Source organism: Esox lucius, chromosome 25 (assembly GCF_011004845.1).
Source record: "Esox lucius isolate fEsoLuc1 chromosome 25, fEsoLuc1.pri, whole genome shotgun sequence".
NCBI classification, from domain to species: Eukaryota; Metazoa; Chordata; class Actinopteri; order Esociformes; family Esocidae; genus Esox; species Esox lucius.
Window position 1 is genome coordinate 19293429 of NC_047593.1, and position 18182 is coordinate 19311610.

The 18182-nt window shown below is 47.0% G+C and overlaps 1 protein-coding gene across 9 annotated transcripts in view; it reads right to left on the bottom strand.

Moving 5' to 3' along the window:
- The window catches only part of adgrl3.1 (adhesion G protein-coupled receptor L3.1), a 120597-nt gene that overhangs the window by 95984 nt on the left and 6431 nt on the right, over positions 1-18182 (bottom strand). For 8 of the 9 annotated variants that reach the window (XM_029118258.2, XM_029118256.2, XM_029118255.2 and 5 more), the window contains exon 2: positions 12845-12931. The exons of the other annotated variant lie outside the window; for it this stretch is intronic. The gene's annotated coding sequence lies outside the window, so the exon portion shown is untranslated. The remainder of the gene's footprint in view (positions 1-12844; positions 12932-18182) is intronic. 9 annotated transcript variants of the gene reach the window in all.

An 18182-nucleotide genomic window follows, 5' to 3' on the forward strand; every position in this document is an offset into this window, starting at 1 on the left:
ACACATGCGCTCATACACACACGCGCGCATACACACACGCGTGCATGAACATAGACAAATTATGTGACCAATTTGTATGTGTGCAATCAGCATAGGAGTGGGTGGAAGTCTTGCCTCTGCCCCTTATATGAACACACACACACACACATACACACCAGCCCCTCTACACACACACACACACATACACACCAGCCCCTCTACACACACACACACACATACACACCAGCCCCTCTACACACACACACACACATACACACCAGCCCCTCTACACACTCACACACACACATACACACCAGCCCCTCTACACACACACACACACATACACACCAGCCCCTCTACACACACACACACACACACACACATACACACCAGCCCCTCTACACACACACACACACACCAGCCCCTCTACACACACACACACACACACACACACATACACGCCAGCCCCTCTACACACACACACACCAGCCCCTCTACACACACACACACACACATAAACACACACACCTGCTCCTGTGTGATCTCTGCAAATTAAAATCACAATCAACCATCACCAAATAGGACGAGTCACCATCACAGCCCGGACCTTAACGCACACTGACACACACACAAACACACACACACACACACACACACACACACTGTCTAGCAGCTAGCTCCCGCAGCCTGTAGAACAGTTACTGGAGAGCCCTTCAAACTGGCTTGCCGACCACGGTGGCGTGGATGTCCCTCAGCGGTGAATCCTTCATGTTGGTTCCAACGTGGCCTTGGGGGAGGATGGGGGGGTAGGGGGGGGGGGGGGGGTGGGGGGGGTGCGGGGGGGGGGGATGGGTGGCGGTCAGGGTGTGGGTGTTGGCCGGTGAATGAAGAAGACGGTCATTTTAAAGCGCCAGTAGAGGTTTTCATTTCTTTATTTATTTTTTTTCATGGGGTTTTCTCTTTTTAACTGTAACCTTCTAACTTGAGTCACTGGGGGAGGTTTTGGTGCTGGTGGAGGGATGGCCGGGCTGGCAGACTCTCCCGGCGATGGGCAGGACCTGTGGAGACACGGGTCCACGACGGAACCGCTAATAAATCACAGCGCCATCTGACACTGCTGGCTTTGTATGACCCGTCCAAAATACTATCCGAACTATAGGGGCCCGGGGTTGAAATGAGAGGACTACACAGGAGGAGGGCGCACTACACAGGAGGAGGGCGCACTACACAGGAGGAGGGCGCACTACACAGGAGGAGGGCGCACTACACAGGAGGAGGGCCCACTACACAGGAGGAGGGCGCACTACACAGGAGGAGGGCGCACTACACAAGAGGAGGGCGCACTACACAAGAGGAGGGCGCACTACACAGGACGAGGGCGCACTACACAAGAGGAGGGCGCACTACACAAGAGGAGGGCGCACTACACAGGAGGAGGGCGCACTACTCTATGCAGGGCTAAGGGCACCAGTTGAATGTCTTCCCCACAACGGGAGAATCTGAGATCATTCTCCTCCCTGATCGGAATTGGGAATGGACTTTCCGTCTGAAAACTGCTAAATCCCCCAGGCTGCCTCTTCTGCCTCATGTACACAAACCACACACACACACTCACACACACACACACACACACACCCATGGATGTCGGATGTGGAAAAGCCTGGGCGATTCACCGCAAGCCTGGTCCAGATGCCAGGAGGTTTGGTTGTTCCAACTCGCCCCTCGCTGCGATCTGTGCCCTGGTTCCTGTCCTGCCCTCTGCCCCTTTTAATACGCTGTCTAATCAGGTTTGTCTGCACTCCCTCTCGCCGTGAGAGATGGAATTGGTTCAGATGAGAGGGGAGAGGAGAGATGGGGGAGGGAAGATGGGGGAGAGGAGAGACAGGAGAGGGAAGATGGGGGAGAGGACAGACGGGGGAGGGAAGATGGGGGAGAGGAGAGACGGGGGAGGAAAGATGGGGGAGAGGAGAGACGGGGGAGGGAAGATGGGGGAGAGGAGAGACGGGGGAGGGAAGATGGGGGAGAGGAGAGACGGGGGAGGAAAGATGGGGGAGAGGAGAGACGGGGGAGGAAAGATGGGGGAGAGGAGAGACGGGGGAGGGAAGATGGGGGAGAGGAGAGACGGGGGAGGGAAGATGGGGGAGAGGAGAGACGGGGGAGGAAAGATGGGGGAGAGGAGAGACGGGGGAGGAAAGATGGGGGAGAGGAGAGACGGGGGAGGGAAGATGGGGGAGAGGAGAGACGGGGGAGGGAAGATGGGGGAGAGGAGAGACGGGGGAGGAAAGATGGGGGAGAGGAGAGACGGGGGAGGAAAGATGGGGGAGAGGAGAGACGGGGGAGGGAAGATGGGGGAGAGGAGAGACGGGGGAGGGAAGATGGGGGAGAGGAGAGACGGGGGAGGAAAGATGGGGGAGAGGAGAGACGGGGGAGGGAAGATGAGGTGAGATGAGGTAAGGATCAGAGAAAGGGGAGGAGAGAATGAAGGAGAGGGGTAGGAAAAAAGGAAGAGGGATGATGAAGTAAGGGAGAGGGATGATGAAGTACAGACAGATGGTTGATGATTAGAAAGAGAGACGTAAAAAGAGAGACAATCACACGTTAGAGCAGAGAGAGAGATCAATATCTTTCCATCCATGCATGTATTTATTCACACACCCACAGTATCCACCCATCCACCCATCCATCCATCATCCACCCATCCATCCATCATCCATCCATCCACCCATCCATCCACCCATCCATCCATCCATCCATCCATCCACCCACCCACCCATCCATCCATCCACCCATCCACCCATCCATCCATCCATCCATCCACCCACCCACCCCTCCATCCATCCACCCATCCATCCATCCATCCATCCACCCACCCACCCATCCACCCATCCATCCACCCATCCATCCATCATCCATCCATCCACCCCTCCATCCATCCACCCATCCATCCATCCACCCATCCATCCATCCATCCACCCACCCATCCACCCATCCATCCATCCACCCATCCATCCATCCATCCATCATCCTTCCTTCCATCCATCCACCCATCCACCCATCCATCCATCCACCCATCCATCCATCATCCATCCTTCCATCCATCAACCCAACCACAGAGAGATAGAGAGACAAGAGATGGAGGTAGAGAGGAGATTTGAGGTAGAGGGATGAAGCGGGACATCAGCAGTGGAAACAGCATTATTTCCACTTGGTCTCCATTTGACAGAAGGTATTATTGGCAGTTTTCTGACATTATTCCTGCCCTAGTGTAGTTGGACTGTGTGTGTGTGTGTGTGTGACGGCCGTCGCCATGCACCCACCCAGCCACGGATCACATTATTACGGTCTTGCACAGCAGGTTCATTACAACGTTAAAGTGGAACGTTGTCAAAATGAGGAATGCCGAAACCTCCATGACTGTCTATTGAGATGATGTCTGTATGCAGATGGAAATGAACTTCAGCTGGGTGTGAGACTCTCGCCTCGAGTCCCGAACGGGACCCTTTTCCCCAGGCAGGGCCCTACTTTCAACCAGAGGCCTACAGCGGTGCCGGAGCACTACCCGAGCCACCGGGGAAGCGAGTGCAGGAGTGTGGGGCGGAGAGGGGACGGGGTAGCGCCAGTCATTGTCTGAGACATCCATCTAAATGATCCTTTACCACTGTCAAATAACTCTGAAGAAGAACTCTCCCAGGCGCTCTCGCATGCGCACACACACATCCACACACACACACACACACACATACACACACACACACATACATTCCTACTACACTGACCCAGGATTAATGTTATAAAACTGCCGATAATACACTAAGTAATGTCAACTGGAGACCAAGTGGAAATATGCTGATGTTGACTCCATTGCTGATGTCTTCCTTTATCCCTCTTTCTTTCTCCAGTACTTCCCTGCTCTCCTCTTAACCTCATGTTCTCTCTCTTTTACCTCCCTTTCTCCTGTCTCCATCTCTCCCCCTCTCTTTCTCTTTACCCCCCCCCCACTCTCTGTCGTTCCCTCTCTCTCTGTCTGTCTTCCTCCCCTGCCCCTCTATATTCACCACTCTCTCTCTCTTTCTCTCAATTCATCCCTCTCTATCCCTCTCTCCTCCCCCTCTCTATCCCTCTCTCCTCCGCCTCTCTCCTCTCGTCCTCCTCCCCCTCTCTCCTCTCGTCCTCCTCCCCCTCTCTCTTACTCTCTCCTCTTTCTATCTCCCCCTCTTCATCTTAGCATTAAACTCACTACTGTCAAAACCCATTCATCACAGAGGGAGGCAGGGGCATGGACAGGACAGAGTAGCCACAGCCAATGTACACACACACACACACACACACACACATACACACACTCTGGCACACGCACTTACACACAGAAACACAAACACAACACACACATACACACACTGGGCAATCACACACTGAATAAACAGTACACGATACGGGACATTGCATACTATAAAACCTCATAATCAAACGAAAACACACACACACGTTAGTGTGCACCTACACCCGCGCGCGCACACACACACACACACACATACACATCACCCAGATGGCCTAGTTTCTGGAGAATGAGTGAATGTCTGACTGTCAGATGTACTGTAGCTCTGTCTGAATACATGTATTGAAGAAATTGATCCTGCTACAACAGGAGGATCATACTAAGATAGTGAAAACAAGGATCTCATCCTAATGCTGTCCCTCATCAGTCTCTTCCCATCCCAGATTACAGATGAGATCAAATTCAGACACACACACACACACACACACACAGACAGACAATGTGAGATGCTAATAAAACCTTTTAACTTGCGGTCTGAATTTAAAATCCTAGCTAGCACACCGCGACAGTCACATTCCAACGCTTCCTCAGGAAACATTCCCAAGTGGAATTCACTACACTCACGGTGACATTCCGGAACACTCCGACACCGACAATCAGATTCAAGTCGGCTCCCAGAACGCAGGGAATGAGATCACAAACTCCACCTGCATTTCTCCCCTCATTCCAATGTAGTGTAGGACACTCCTATCCATTATATGAAATATTCATTCACAAAGCCTTCCCAGAATGCATTACAACTCCGGGCCCAAACGGCCTCCTACTCGCTTCCCAGTGCCCTCCTCCCAACCAAGTAGCCCCGGGGAATAGGGTGCCGTTTGGGGACACCCCCCAACGCCTTAATAAAACATCTGCAGCACCATATCCATTTAAAGGAAACAGCACTTAACATGACCTTGCCTCATGCCGTGTACCAAAGCAGCCATTTATTCAATTTGTTACCACACTGGTTACCAGTCAAATATAGGATGGATTTTAATGTGCTGTTACTTGTTTTAAAGGCATTACATGAATTGGCTCCATTGAAGATTGCAGATCACTCTTACAGGTCCCTTAGACCATCATATCAGAGCCTTTTAGTGATTCCACAGTCTCGGATGAAAACAAAACGCGATGGTGCCTTTTCGCCCGCTAGACTGTGGAGTAAACTGCCCGTCATTATCAGATTATCCCACCACTGAGACATTTAGGTTTCGTCTTAAAACGTATTTTTATTCTTTGGCGCTGGAGTAGGTTTGGGGACATCTGCGTTTCACTGTCTTGTTTGTTGTATGTTTTCATAGATTGCATAAATGTGCACAGCATTTGGTTCAGCATTGTTTGTTTTTAAATGTGCTTATTCAATAAATTGTTTTTCCTTGACTATGTAGTCCAGATGAACCGGTTGGCCCGGGTCTAAATTTGGGTGCTTTTTAGGGCCCAGGGGCCCCTGGGTGTTGAGGGAATAAATTGGCCTTTGGCATCTGCCCCCAGTGTTACTAGTTCTCCTATCCACCATGCTATGAGAGCCTACACACACCTTCGTTTAACACTCTCTCTCACACATACACACCCACACACACGCGCTGAATGTATGAATGCATTATCCTCCGTCTCGCAGTGTTTGCAGTGAATTATCCATGCTTCCTCCACAGAAAGGCTGAATTCCAAACAGTGCTGTGGTCCCTAAATAGTGCTCCATATAGGTAACAAGGTGTCATCTGATAGGCAGACAAAGTGGTGTTGGGCCTGGTTGCTAATTGAGTGACACACTCTATGCGTGCGTGAATATCTGGGTGAGCTGTCAGTCGATTTTACACCCATTGAATAAGTGTCAAGTTGATTTGGCGGGAAGCCATAACAGTATGAAAAGGGACCAGCAGGTCTTTATTTACCCTGTGGGACATTTTGTTAAGGGAAAAAAGGACTCGGGCACTGGGGTTCGTATCCCTGGCCAACTCAGTCAGGAAAAACATTTCCCGTTTTAAAGAGCTGCCATGGTCATTAATTCAAACACATGCATTTTATATATTAAACTATGCAAGACAGGTGATTTGGAAGAAATCAATGCAGACAGGGAACGGTAAACAAGTAAATGTCACACACACATACACACACACACACACACTCAGACACAGATAGATGTACACACACAGACACTGATTACACAATAGTGCCTGAGGGATGAAGCTGTAGAAATCAATCTCTAAATGATTTCATATTCAAATCACATCATGTGTGATCTGGGCTTTGTTGCATTTGGATATCAGTAGTTTGTGTGTGTGGGCGTGTGTGTGTGTGTGTGCGTGTGTGTGTGTATGCGCGTGTGTGTGTGTGTGTGTACAGGAGGGGAAAGCATCTATATGACTGGTGGTTAGTTTGCCGCAAAAACAAAGGAAGTGTCTGACCGTTAGAGGACCTGTGACGTGAAAATTCAAGAAATGTGTTAATTCATGATACCTTGTTGGCTTGTGTGTGTGTGTGTGGAGTGGTGTGTGTGTGTGTGTGTGTGTGTGGAGTGGTGTGTGTGGGGTGGTGTGTGTGTGTGCGTGTGTGGAGTGTTGTGGTGTGTGTGTATATGTATACGTGTGTGTATATATGTGTGTGTACGCGTGTATGTGTGTGTGTGTGTGTGTATATATGTGTGTGTGTGTGTGTGTGTATGTATGTGTGTGTATATGGGTGTGTGTGTGTATATGTGTGTGTGTGTGCATATATATATGTGTGTGTGTGTGTGTGTGTGTATATGTGTGTGTGTGTGTGTGTATATATATATGTGTGTATGTGTGTGTGTGTATATGTGTGTGTGTGTTTGTGTATATATATGTGTGTGTGTGTGTGTATATGGGTGTGTGTATATGTGGGTAAGTATGTAGTCTTATCATGAAAACAAACGTCACAGACGCTTTAAAATCCTAGTTCTGAATATCTGACACACGACTGACTGAACCAGGCAAGAAAGTACACAGTTGTGAACACACCCAATTTCACACACATGCACGCACACAAACCCACACAGACAGGCGCACATAGCAGCCTATTAAGGGTAAAAATAAACTGTCAATACTACACTAAATTATTCCAATGTTCAACAGTCACGTGAGCAATGAATAAAATGGTAACTAAAAACTCAAACAGGCTTATTTGGAGATTCAAGCAGGGGAGTCAAAAGGATCACATTTCTGTAATCACAGACACAGAGAAAGACACATATACACAAACGTACACACACACACATATATACACACACACACACACACACACATATATATACACACACACACACACACACGCAGAGAGACAAACACATACATGCATACAAGATAATTAGGGGCCACAACTCCGTTTCTAGAGAGCAGTCAGTGTGAACAAAACAGAACTTGTTTTTCTTTTATTGTAGTCACACACACACACACACAGACAGACAAATAGTCAGTTAATCCATCCTGGAATATGGCATCTCCTAATAGCTATCTCCTGAGTTGTTGACAGAGAGCATCTCCCCTATTCCCCTAGCAAGGCCAGTAGTGTGTGTGTGTGTGTGTGTGTGTGTGTGTGGTTGTGTGTTTGTGTGTACTCCCATAGCCCAGCTCTATAGAGACTGAACACAAGGGAGGGACCTCACTGCTCGCTCCAATTTGTTAGCACAAAGCCACTGGGAAGGACACACACACCCCCACTCACTCACACACATCAATCCACACACACACACACACACACACACTTACTCACACACTCAGACACACACACACCCCCAGGGCTCCATGCATCAACAAGCCTACTGTATCCAGAGGCCCTTCACTCTGTCAGTCATGCAGTAATGTCAAAATGGGGGAGAAGTTAACAAAACAAGAATCCAAACAAGACTGCACATGTTGACTTAACTCAGGTTAAGTTCAGGTATTAAAACAGACACTGCTCGATTGTTAAGTTTAGGTGTTTTAACTCAAACAACCTAAGGTTAAGTTTAAGGAAATTAAACAAGAACTCATTGGTTATGTGTAGGCATGCATTTGTGAGCAGTATTTAGGTATTCATTCTTGGTGTTTGAGTCAAGGATATTTAGGAATCGCGTCAAACTAAACAATTGAATTGAGGCTGGCGGACTGGTCAAGACTTGTTGATCCTGACAATGAAAAACTCCTCAGGGCTGCATTTTAAATGTATCTATTAGCTGCCTGTTGACCTGGACAAATTACACATTCTGAAGTCAATCGTTTATTCGGGATTAGATCTCTCCCCAAGAATTGAATAGGAAGTTTAGCAAACAAAAGCAAATCAAGTCAAATTTAAATCTGAAATGACAGCTCCTATAACCAGCTCTGTTTTAATGTTTTTTATTGTTGTGAAACATTTGGGAAATAACTTTAGTCTTTTTTTTTTTTGCATGACTATTCAATCTCTGTGTGATGGAGGCTACCAGTTTACACAGGTGACAAAAAGTGCCCCAACAAAGACAAATTTCAGTCGCTGGTGGTGGAGTTATGGCCAAATCAAGTGCTTTACATAGAAGTTGGCTGTATTGGCAATAAAAAAGGTTTTTACTCAAAAAGTAGCATCTGAAAGCATTACAGTAACCCATTTGCAATGTCAGAAAACGTTTTTGTTGTCAGAAGATACTGAGTAATTTAGCCAAAATCCAAAGCCCTATATTTTACGCTTTGAGTTTGGGTAACATGCCTCAAATATCAGAATGAAACACCATCCGTAGTTCAGCACAATGAGGCATTTGGTCAGGGGTCTGAATACTTCTCCAAAGGACTATATAGTCTTGGATAAAGAATGTGGTCCTATTTTACACAGAACATTTGATCAAATGAAATGTTAACTGTCTAATAAATGTTTTAAAAGGTTATTCCAGCAGGACGATGCCCTGAGAACAGCGGTTGAACTAGAGGGAACCCGACTACTAAGAACATCGTTGCTTTGGAGAACTGTTGCTAATATTTCAGTAGGTCATCAGTGTGGAGCCAACAGTAGCTGACCTCCGTAAATGAAGAAGACAGTTGCTGACCTCTGTGAGAAGACAGTTGCTGACCTCCATTATTTATAATAAAATCTGTCTTTCAGGTGCAATAACTGGTTGAAATAACTGGTGAAATAACTGGTGAAATAACTGGTGAAATAACTGGTTGAAATAACTGGTGAAATAACTGGTGAAATAACTGGTGAAATAACTGGTTGAAATAACTGGTGAAATAACTGGTGAAATAACTGGTGAAATAACTGGTGAAATAACTGGTTGAAATAACTGGTGAAATAACTGGTGAAAAAACTGGTGAAATAACTGGTTGAAATAACTGGTTGAAATAACTGGTGAAATAACTGGTGAAATAACTGGTGAAATAACTGGTTGAAATAACTGGTGAAATAACTGGTGAAATAACTGGTGAAATAACTGGTGAAATAACTGGTTGAAATAACTGGTGAAATAACTGGTGAAATAACTGGTGAAATAACTGGTGAAATAACTGGTTGAAATAACTGGTTGAAATAACTGGTGAAATAACTGGTGAAATAACTGGTGAAATAACTGCCACTTCGTCAAGGTACAGCGGCCCGGTGTTCCAAGCCGGGTTCTGGCACAGCGACTTGCCCGAGGATCCAGCTGAGCATACGTGCCGCGGAGAATGGGACCAGGCCATAATCGAGATTTGGACAAAACGCAAATTGGGGGTGGATGAGATGGGCACGGTTTTAAAGACATAAAAAAAAAGAAAATTGGGATTAAAAACAAACTTAAAAGTTGGCATTGTGTTAACTCAGACACCGAAAATGTTTTTCATTCATCCGATCATATCATATGCAACCAAGAATAAAAGAAAAATGGTCTACTTGCAATTCATATTTTTCGCTGACCAGTATAATGTACACTCACACCATTCCTGCTGTTAGAAGGAAAACTACTTAGCTCAAATTGGAAGTAATTCCAGGTCGTATCTGACAGAAATCTGGAATAACTCGGCCGTTTCTCTAATCTCCGTGTGACTTAGAACAATATCTAAGTTTTGCGCCATCGGGCCAAATGTGCAGACTACATCATTACAATTACATCTATTTATAGTTTTGGCTTCCTTTCACATCATTAACTTGTGTTTTTCCTCCTTTTTTCTCAGGAAGCAACCAGCCTTCAACTGAGCCGACTGTTCCAAGTCACATAAAGATGTAAATCAGAGTGGGTCCCTGGACTGACCCGGGCCATCGATCAAACAAAGACATGCCACCAGCGCATTTTGGAGAAACAGTTTTAGGCAAAAAAAAATGAAAAGAGCGCCTCAAACCCAGCCTGGTATGATTTTGTTCAAACCTCCATTTTCTTAGATTCTAGATGACATTCTCAGAGGAGTACATGATCACTTATGAGCCATCCTTCATAGGTGACGGCATCAAGGGTTGCAAATGGCAGCGATCTTTTTCTCAATGGAAGCTTTTATTCAATCCTGTGAAGAACGCCCAAACGAACGGCACTAACGTGGCATATCTAGAAGAATGTGCCCTGCTAGCGCGGCATATCAATAGTCAGTATTGTTCTGGATTTAAAGAATTGTCACAGGCTGAGAGAAATTATGAGACAGAGATATCGAGAGAAAACGAGGGGGAGGGGGGGACAAGGAAAAGAGAGGAAGATTATAGAAACAGAGACAGAAAGACATAAAGAGGGAGAGATGTAGAGGAAGGTAGGTGTGGTATTGGTGGTAACTCTTCCTTATTGCAGTGTGTGTGTGTGTGTGTGTGTGACGTAACCATGCTCCCATCGGCAGATGGGGCAGTGGAATAAGATATTCTGCCTTCCTCACTCACACACTCTCTCAATCCCACACAGCCTTCATTTTAGGCTGGCCTTATTTACACCAGGGCTAATGACACACTGAACACGATGATCCTATCAGTTACACACACACGCACGCACGCACGCACACACGCATGCACACACACACACACACACACACACAGACACAAACACACCCAGTCTCAGAACCTTCTGCTTGGGCCTACATCATTATGAAGCTATTCTCCAGCAGATGTATGCCATTGACCGCCATTGTCCACAGAGGACTCCATTGTTTTAGCACAAAGGCTTCAAGGCGAAGGCTGCCACTATAACACAATAGACCTCTGAGGGTGTGCATGTGTGTGTGTGTAACTGATAGGATCATAGTGTTCAGTGTGTCATTAGCCCTGGTGTAAATAAGGCCAGCCTAAACTGAAGGCTGTAACAGGAGGAAACATCTGTTCATAACTTGGTTGAACAAACACACAAACGTGGACACGGACACACACACACACCTTTTGAAGAAAGATATATCCGTTTTCCAGTTTGACTTCCAGTCCCAGTCGTACAGCACATTAAACTAATGATAGAGCAAGCCATGAGTCAGGAGGATCAATATCAAGGACTTCACTAATGCAAAAAGACATGCACACAATAATTCTCTCTGATGCACACACGCATACCCGGAATTCCTACGAAAGGGAAGACCGGAAATGTTGTGTTCTTAAAAGAATATCCTCTTTAAGTATCAGCCCTTAAACCTAAGGGATGGTTTCACAAACACAGATTAAGCAGTCTTGGACTAAAATAGTCGTTAAGAGTAAACCTTACCCTAACTCTAATCCTAAAATAACCCCAAGCTTAACATATGTCTTATGTGAGGATCAGTCAAAGGGTCGTCACTAGCCCAAACTCTCCTCACGCAGTGTTAAATTCGAACCGTACCTCACTAGCCCAAACTCTCATCACGCAGTGTAAAATTCTAACCGATCCTCACTTTGATATCAATTAAATTACTCTCTCACACCAACTCACACAAAATACAAAGACACACAAGCATTCAAACACACACACACAAACACACAAACACACAAACAAAGTCAGACACAAACACACACACCTACACATTGATATCCCCCAAACCGGAGTCGGTCAATACATTGAATATGTAATTCATCACAGTGAGTCCACTGGACAGAGTTCCTAATTAAAAACGGTCCTGTAAATCCTGGGTTTTATTGGACCAACTGGACTAGTAAATAATGGGTAAATACAGTAGGTTTAAGTCACTTACTGGCAAACTCCCTGAATGAGAAAATACAGTAGGTTTAACTGACTTACTTGGGGACTTCTCGAATGAGTAAATACAGTAGGTTTAACTGACTTACTTGGGGACTTCTCGAATGAGTAAATACAGTAGGTTTAACTGACTTACTTGGGGACTTCTCGAATGAGTAAATACAGTAGGTTTAACTGACTTACTTGGGGACTTCTCGAATTCAGTGACATAAAGCTGATATAGTTCTTTACACTAAATAACCTGTAGGGCCTCACCAGAGAAATGTCACCTTTTGAATACGTTTGCTAAGATGTTTCATAATGACACCACAACTTTCAAAGTAGCAGCAGGTTTATGGTTAAAGTAATGAAAAATGTCACCCCCGATATCTGTAAAAAAAAGTACGTCTTTAGTGATAATTCAGTCATTCATCATGGTGATACGCGGCCATGTCTGTGAGAAACACAGACACCCCCCCCCCCCCCCCCCCCCCGGGTACCTGGAAGCGAACTTGATGTGGTCACTTGGACGACAGCACCCAGAACTGGCAGAACCCACTGGTCAGAACCAACCGGACCACCGAGTCCTAGAGAGAGGAAGAGAGAAGGAGCCTTATGTTCAGGTTTGTGTGCTGTTGTGTAATGGACGGCTAGAAGCCAGCTCCATTTGGATTACGACCTAGAAACGGAACTAACAGAACAGGAATCCCTAGTCAGGTCAACAATTTGTCCATTCTAATCATTGTGCTTCTACATACGCATTCTATCTAGCAGGCCAAGTCCAGGTACCTAACTGAGGAACAGGTTTCTGGACCGCAGTAGAGAAGGTAGATGGGTAAGGAAGGAAGGGAAATAATCTCCTCTCTTCTCCTCTCCTCTCTTCTCCTCTCCTCATAATGGGCTGCTAAGTGCCAGTGTTTAGTGCCATCCCAGGTTGTAATGGTTTTATGCCCCATGCTCTTCTTGTTTATGGCCCTCACTGTGACACACACACTCACACAAAAAACGGACACACACACACACACAAACTGAAACCCACACACACACAAAACTCTCACACAAACACACACACACAGACACACACACACAAAAAACGGACACCCCACACACACATTCAAACAGATACACACACAAACTGGCACCCACACACAGACACCCACACACACAAAACTGACACCCACACACACACACACACACACACAAAGACGGACAGACAGAAACACTCGACTACGTTTTAACCTGTTGGTAGATTCTGGTTCTCACAAACCTCTCCACTATTAATTCAGGGTGGGATGGCAAGGTCATCTGGGGAGAACGGAGTGCACACACCTATGTATAATACATTCATTTACAAAACAAAAAAGCAAATGGAAAAAGACAACACACAAAATATTTTGATTGTTATATTATCGGTCTTAGTATTTCTCTGTCATCGTCCCAGTCATTACCCAGCCCCAGCCCCCAGCTTCTGGTCGAGGTCTAACTCCCCCATCTCCCTTTCCACTCCCCAACTTCCTTCCTCCCTCTCTCTTCCCACTCTCCCCCCTCTCCCTCCAGGTAGTGTCCTGTCCCCCTGGGTGAATCTCAATAACTGTCGCAGTGTGGTGTGTCTAACAGGGACAGTTCTGTTTAATCTGCCTTGACTGTGGTCTCCATCTGTCTATTTGTCCATGATAGAGGCACGCACACACACACATTACACCCACACACACTACACCCACACACCCACACACATTACACCCACACACACTACACCCACACACACACACACACACACATTACACCCACACACACTACACCCACACACACACACATTACACCCACACACACTACACCCACACACACACACACACACATTACACCCACACACACTACACCCACACACACACACACACACACATTACACCCACACACATTACACCCACACACACTACACCCACACACACACACACACACACTACACCCACACACACTACACCCACACACCCACACACACTACACCCACACACACTACACCCACACACACACACACTACACCCACACACCCACACACACTACACCCACACACACACACACTACACCCACACACCCACACACACTCCACCCACACACCGACACACACACACACACACTACACCCACACACACACACACACCCACACACACTACACTCACACACCGACACACACACACACATACACTACACCCACCCACCCACACACACTACACCCACACACACATACAGTACACACACCCACACTACACCCCCCCACCCCACACACCACACACACTACACCCCCCCACCCCACACACACACAAACTACACCCACACACACACACACACCCATACTACACCCACCCACACACACACACACTACACCCACACACACTACACAAACTACAACCACACCCACTACACACGCTACATCCACACACACACATGCTACACCCACACACACTACGCACACTACATACACACACCCACACACTGCCTCGCCCAGTACACACACGCACAGACTACACACTACACACTACGCACACTACACACACACACTCTCTCGCCCAGTACACACACGCACACACTACACACAACCTCACTTCTCTCTCTCCCTCCATTTCTGTCCTGTGTAGTAATTGGTTCTATTAGCTGTTACAGGAGGCCGTGAGCAATACCTCTAAGGTTGGGTGGACAGAGAACTAACAACAGACTAATACACTGTGTGTGTGTGTGTGTGTGTTCCTAGGCTACAGTGCTGGGGAATAGCCACGGGCAATAGGATGTTAGGGAGAAATAAGCAATGCACTAAGCTCATCGCCAGAGAAGCACCTCAGCTCATGCCTGCATGCACTACACACACACACACACACACATGCACAAACACGCACACACACACACACACGCACACACACACACCTACGCACATGTCTGGCATTCTCATGGTTCATCATGCATTATTTACACAGGGTTGGAGGGATCACTGAAGTTGATATGAGCAGGAGAGGAAATGAGGGATTAAAGTGTGTGTGTGTGTGCTTGTGTGTGTGTGTGTGTGTGTATAAATAGTCGGCCAATAACAGGTGAATTGAAGCAGATCGCGGATAACATTGTTCAGAAACGCAGCCTGCATAGTGTAGTTCCTTTATGTAGCGTTACGTACAGTTCATCGACAACCACAGATGTCAAGTCAACCTCACTTTTAAAAACTTTTCATTTGTATTTTACAGATTTTACTGTTTTAAAAAAGCGTTAAAATACCTCTAAATACTTATTTTTTTTATGAAACTGCAGCGTTTGTGGGCGGATCCCACTGGAACAGTGATACCCAGAATGCATTGCAGGTGTTTATGTGTTTGGCCACCATTTCAGTCCCCTTTACTGTCCGGCAAACCACATTGTGCTGAAGTGAACTACCACAGATCAGTCAAGTGAGACAGGTACATCAAACAACTGTAACCGTGACGGAGAATGTTGGGGTAAAAAGGGGTACTTGCAAATGTACAGTATGCGTTCAAAATGCCATGCAGTTTGACTAGATGCAGCACTTTGTCTGTGTAGGGTTCCGTTTTGAAACGATCTTACACTCTTGATTTTAGGACTGCCCTTCTCTGGAGGGGTCTGTTATGAATCTAAACATTATGTCTCACACACACACAGTCTCACAAACACACACACTCACACACACAGTCACACAAACACACACACAGTCACACAAACACACAGTCTACTGCTACACCATTGACTTGATGAACCGTCATTGTTTGAAACTTCGTCGGACTATAAGTGAATAACAAGCAAGATTTCAAAAGGGCGGGACTTCATCTTTAAACCCAAATCTTTAACTTAGCCTCCAGCTCTGGCCTGACGCAGTGAAACACGCAGCGGAGTGGGTACGTGTGAGTGTGTGTGTGTGTGTGTGTGTTTGTGTGTATGTGTGGGTGTATATAAAATGTGTATCCAGGCGTTAAATTAAAGACTCATGTCTTGGTCTGAAACATCAATCTGTCAAGTATGAGAATGAGAGCCAGAGTTTGGATGAAACTACAGTGAGATAGAGAGATAGATGTGTGTGTGTGTGTGTGTGTGTGTGTGTGTGTGTGTGTGTGTGTGTGTTGTCGGCCTCCATTGTAATCCACTGAACTGTGCATAAACGGGTGACTGGGTCAGGGTACACAGTGTATGGCAAAACACACCCACGCACACACGCCTCGTCTTAACAGAAGTCATGTTACATAGGCTGGATGCCATGATTTCGCTAAACACCACGTCACGGGAAATCTGTTATCCCCTTCCCGTGAAAGACAAACGTAGCAGAACCAAATCACGATATAGGCAGGAACCAACGGAGTAAACCCCTGAAATCCCCACTCATTGTTGAGAGTCAGCGCTGTTGAGTGAAGCGGGTTGCAGCGTTCCTGTATTCAAACCTGATGAATCACCGTCAACCAGACCACAATGCCGAGCGACAAAAGACTCCGATTCTGTCCCATCCACCGGCTTCCTCTCCATCCTCCGTTGATAAGAGTTTTTTGTTTGTGTGTGTGTGTGTGTGTGTGTGTGTTTGTGTGTGGGCGGGCATAGTGGTCTGGGGTAACGGAGGCACAGAGAGAGGAAGTGATTCATACAGCATGTGATGCAACAACGCAGCAGAATAAAGAGATTTCCAGATGAATTATGGGACAGTGAACAATGAGGTCACAGATTATCCTGGGGGGCGGGGGCGTGGGGGGGGGTGTCTGCGTTCTTCTCCGCAACCCGAGCACGCGCGAGCATTCACATCAAAACGCGCGCTCGTTGCACGCCGACCAACACAGCCGTACGTGTGCGCACGTGACAACACAGCGTGCGGATAGCGGTTAAACAACAGCCTGTACCGTAACGGCCGGAAAAGATCAAATGGCGCTCCCGTCCCTAACCGACGTTTGTCCCCGGTCCAACTGGGTCCAAGCCCACCGTGGTGCCCACCCCCCCCTCCCCACCCCTGCCAGGGGGTGGATCTCCATTCCAGGTTTTGCCAATGTACCGTCGAGGGGGGCGCTCACCAGCACCTCGTTTGTTCGCGTTGTGTGTTCATATTCGATTGCTTTCCTCTCAGAGAGGTCAAACAGCTGTTTAGACAGCAACTGCTACTAATAAGCTACCGGCTGGCGTTGTTTTGGTAGTGGCTGATAGGCTAAGTGTTGATACCCAGGAACAGATAGGAAATGACATGGATCCAAGCCCGGCGCGCCGTTGTTTTGGGTGTGAATACGGCCAGGTTTCTGATGAATCCGACCCAAACCCCGAACGAGTGCAGGCAGAGTTTATAATGGCTGGCACACTCTGAGTGACACGGCAAGCGCAGCCTGCAACAACAAACGGATCCGACCGGTGTTCTTCAAAGATACGGCAAGCCTTTGTCAGCCACGCCGACTGTGCTTCTGGCACCTCAACGGGGATTAACGTTTAGGGCATCTGCAGCAATATGCGCGAAAATCCCCTCTCCAGCCCCAAGAACGCGGGCCTGTTCGGTGAACACAGATGCAGCACGTCTCATCGACTAAAAAGCTGCTTGTCCAGCTGGCATTTGACAGTGACCTGACAAGTGCATTTTGCCAGACGTCAGAGTGGAATTGGAACTTCTCGTAGGGTTCATTGCAACCCGTGGCTATTCTAAATAGGAGACTACAATCTCTACTCCGTCGCCCAGGCTGCCAAAATAATGAATTCATTAGTTTCCTCTCAGCCAGGCCCGCTTACCCGTGGCTTCCCGGGTTTTCTAAGGACCTAATGCGCAGTTTAGACCTGAGCTTTTCACTCCTTCTTCCAGGTCAATCCATACTGTAGACCCACTGCGTGCGC